This window comes from Myotis lucifugus, unplaced genomic scaffold (assembly GCF_000147115.1).
Source record: "Myotis lucifugus unplaced genomic scaffold, Myoluc2.0 scaffold_24, whole genome shotgun sequence".
NCBI classification, from domain to species: domain Eukaryota; kingdom Metazoa; phylum Chordata; class Mammalia; order Chiroptera; family Vespertilionidae; genus Myotis; species Myotis lucifugus.
Genome location: NW_005871072.1, coordinates 7,747,117 through 7,751,478, shown reverse-complemented (window position 1 = coordinate 7,751,478; position 4,362 = coordinate 7,747,117). Strand labels below are relative to the sequence as shown.

At 41.7% G+C, this 4,362-nt stretch overlaps 1 non-coding gene across 1 annotated transcript; it reads right to left on the bottom strand.

The window, feature by feature from the left end:
- Positions 1-2,795: 2,795 nt before the first annotated feature.
- LOC111825406 lies at positions 2,796-2,902 on the bottom strand. The gene has a single exon (XR_002828567.1). It is a non-coding gene; the product is annotated as a U6 spliceosomal RNA (small nuclear RNA).
- Between the last annotated feature and the right edge of the window lie 1,460 nt (positions 2,903-4,362).

Below are 4,362 nucleotides of genomic sequence, written 5' to 3'. Positions count from 1 at the left end.
TAAACCGTCAGTGGAAATCTGGATGATGATGTCACAACTAGGAGAGGAAAGACGACGTGTGTGAAGTTGGACGAGATCCAGTTTGCGCAGTAGATTTATGCAGTTAATTTTGTCCCCTGACTACATTCAGATGAGCATTTCTCCTCGACATACACCAAGAAAATTGCTGCATTATAGCTGTGTTAATGGTAATCAGCATGCTAATGAGCACCAGAAGGTCGTTACGGCAAAGAGAGGTTCAAAGATGTATAACCTAGAGAAAACAAGAACGTAATTCTTCGGGGAATGCAAGTGTCTTGTTTGTAGGTCATAGATTATTTGTTTTGGTCACTGCATTGCACAGGGAGTTTAATTTAAGACAAAAAAAAATGAAGCTTTTTGAATTGTGAGAGCAGCCCAGCTTAATTAAGAAAAGTAACACTGGTGAGCTTTGAATTTGTGGTTAAAAAAATAGATTTTTTTTCAGTAGACCTAAGGTAGTACTAAATAGTGCTGTCCAACGTGGAAGTATGTCTGTGGCTATGCAAAATGTGAGAAATTTATTTGTACTTATTCTTAAGTCAGAAGTTGCTTTATGGATCTTTGGCAAGACCAGGGTCAAATATCAGAGGTGAAAAAGGTTCAGAAATTGTCACAATATTGTGCAAACAATTTCAGAGTCTACGCCTTCTTAGAGAATTAAGAGATAGTTCATTGTTTACTTCAGATGTGTATTTTGGCTTCAAAAAGTTAAGTATTTATTATGCCAGCAAAGGAAAATATTCAATGAGGAACATAGCTGCTATCGCTTATTAAAAGGTTCGGGAACATAAATGGTGTGCAGATTTTAAGTTAGGCTCGTAGTTTCTCCCACAAACCTCCTCCCACCAAGGACTCTGGGAGCCACATTAGCTCATCCCTTCCTATATTGTATCAATAGAAACTGGATCAGAACACACTTATATTTTTTACATTTACCAGTTTCCTCTAATTAACACCTTGCTTTGTGATGTCCAGAAACTTCCTTTGTTTTAAATTTTCAAGGTTAAACACCTGAGGACCCAGCCCTAAGACTTCCTGCTGCAAGGAAAAGCACATTTTGGATTAAGCCAGTGTTTTAATTGTTGGGATCCATGCTATCACCTTTTCTCAAAACATCTGTGATATATATCTTCTCAATGTACTAACCCATCTATACTGAATAATTTAGATGCAGAAGAATAGACTTACATGCCAATTTAGGAAGGGAAAGAAAAAGTAAAACAGAAAAAGATAAAAGACAGCTGGGAAGGAAGGAAGGAAGGAAGGAAGGAAGGAAGGAAGGAAGGAAGGAAGGAAGGAAGGAAGGAAGGAAGGAAGGAAGGAAGGGAGGGAGGGAGGGAGGGAGGGAGGGAGGTAAGGAGGGAAGGGAGGGAGGTAAGGAGAGAGGACGGAAGGAAGGAAGGAAGGAAGGAAGGAAGGAAGGAAGGAAGGAAGGAAGGAAGGAAGGAAGAGACGTGTAGAAATATAACATAAGTAGGTAAGATAATGTATCAATATAACAATATAGTGTTGAAGAAATATAATTTAAAAAACAAATATTCTTCCAACACGGGAAACCTCTCCAAAAAGGTAGTAGAGAAAGAAAACACTTTTATTATTGAACTAGTGGCCTGGTTCACGGATTTGTGCACATTGAAAGGGAATCTGGTGCGAGTAAACCAGATTTGGGGCCAACAGGGCCCCAGCAGCAAGCTAACCTACCAGTTGGAGTGTCTGCTCCCTGGTGGTCATTGCGCATCATAGCTACTGGTCGAATGGTCGAATGGTTGAAAGATTACACATGTTCTTGAGATGCACAGTAACTAGTCCTCAAGACAGAGGACTTGACAGCACCATTTGCCACAAGGAGTTCACCCTAACTTCATCTGATGAGGTGACCGTCTCTTTTGGCTAATAGGCATTATCCAGAGAAAAGACAAAATTCTTACATCTTTATGACAGGGGGTAGATATGCAACTTGGATCAAGGAACTCACTCTAGTTAGGCTCTTACCCTCCCACAGTTACTGGGAGATATGGGCACTATTTTCCCTGATGTTTTCACTTTATTAAAGAGATGACTGATTCTTTGATAATGACATTCCCATGTCAGAAAGCTCCAAAAGGGTTTTTATATACAGTTAATTCCTGAACAATGCAGGGGTCAGGGGCACAACCCCAGTTGAAAGTCTGTGTATAACTTTTGATCCCCCTAAACTTAGTTGTCCCTCAGTATCCAAGGAGGCTTGATCCCAGGACTACCCCTCCCACGCCCCAAGGATACCAGAATCCAGGGATGCTCAAGTCTCTATGTAAGATGACACAGAACAATGCATACAGTTAGCCCTTCACATCCACAAATTGCAATTAGGAATAAAAAATATTGTCTCCCATCTGTGGTTTATTGAATCCACTAAAGTGAAACCCAGGGACATGGAGGGCTGACAGTATGTTTACTGAAAAAAAGTCTCCATCTAAGTGGACCTGTGCAGTTCAAATACAGACTCAACTTTATTCCAAATAGATGAGAAAGTACATGTAATAAGTTTTCTAAGGTAAATGCTCTGAGAAACAGGAGGGGAAGCCATTATTTTCTTATTATTTTCCCTTATTTTCAACAAGAAAAAAATTAAGCCTCTTATTTTTAATTTGCATTTGTCTTTACAAAAGGTACTACTGATTTTAACGCAAAACAAACCCTGGGATCACTCTGAGGTTTGGGTCACTTGTCCCGATAGAAGGGCGGGCAAGAGTCTGTACTGTAGCTGTTCTGGGCTCAGAGAACCAATCTCCCAGGTCTGGTCTCTCTCATTCACTAATATGCGTGTCATCCTTGCGCAAGGGCCATGCTAATCTTCTCTGTATCGTTCTAATGTTAGTATATGTGCTACTAAAGTGAGCAAGATCTTCTGTTTTACAGCTGCTTAGTATTATCATGTATAAATATACCACAGCTTTTTTTATCCACTTATGTATCTACTGATGGGCACAATGGCTGTTTTCAGATCTTAGCTAAATGACAATGAGGTATCAGCTTACACCTGCCAGAATGATTATCATCAACAAATCAACAAACCACAAGTGCTGGCGAGGATGTGAAGAAAAGAGTACCCTAGTGCACTGCTGGTGGGAATGCAGACTGGTGCAGCCACTCTGGAAAACAGTACAGAGTTTCCTCACAAAATTAAAAATGGAACTCCCATTTGACCCAGTGATCCCACTTCTATTCTTTTAATGCAAGAAACTGAATGTTTACTCTCTGCATTCTGTGCAGGCACTGTTGTCTCTCCAAATGCTTCCTTCCTTGCTACAAGGGCCCTAAATCTGTATACGTAGCCACATCTGCCAGGGTAGGCTGAGCTTTTCCCTGGTCTGATGCCGTTCCTGGGACGGTGGCAGCCATTCTGAGACTATGAGGGCACCTAGGCAAAGGGGAGGCAGGTGACACTGAGGAGATACAGCAGATGAAGGGAGAAAATTATTCTTTGATGTTGTCATTGAGCTACAGCATTAACCAAACCAGAGGTGCCTTACTCAAAAATGCCTATGTAAAATAATACATTTTCCTTGTTGCTTAAGTATTTCCACTGTGGTTTTTGTTACTTGAAGCAGAAAGTATTCAAACTGATGTGTTGTCTTTCTCCTCCAAGGCAGATGAATAACCTGAACAATTTAGGCAAAATACTAAAGGAAACTAATGATGTTAATAAGATTGACCCTAAAGCCCAGCCGGTGTGGCTCAGTGGTTGAGCGTCGACCTATAAACCAGGAGGTCACGGTTCAACTCCAGGTTGTGGCACATGCCTGGGCTGCAGGCTCGAACCCCAGTGTGGGGCATGCAGGAGGCAGCCGATCAATGATTCTCTCTCATCATTGATGTTTCTCTCTCCCTCTCGCTTTCTCTCTGAAATCAATAAAAGTATATTTAAAATAATAATATTAACCCTAGGAATAATGGGTGAAAGTCCACAGTTCTCTCTTTCAGATTCTCTCTTTCAGATCGTTAAGATGCTCCTATCATTTCTCAGAGTCTGACTGCCTGTCATCTCACCTCTAATCCCACCTCTCTGCTGACTCGAGTCTCTGACTAAAACACAAATCTCATGACTCTCCCACTTAAAACCCTATCGTGGCTCCCCATGGTCTCCATGATGAAATCCAACCTACTGTGTGTGTTCTAAAAAGGCCTTCAAGACCCGGCCCCTGTCTACCTTTTTAGCTTCCGTTTCTCCTCATCACTGCCTGGCATTCTGTGCCCCGATTGCGCCAAATCTGGGAGTGTCTAACACTGTGTCATTTCTTGCCTGCGTGCCTCGAAGGTGCTATTCCTGGGACTTGGGGTCAGCTTGCCCAGGTGTGAAAG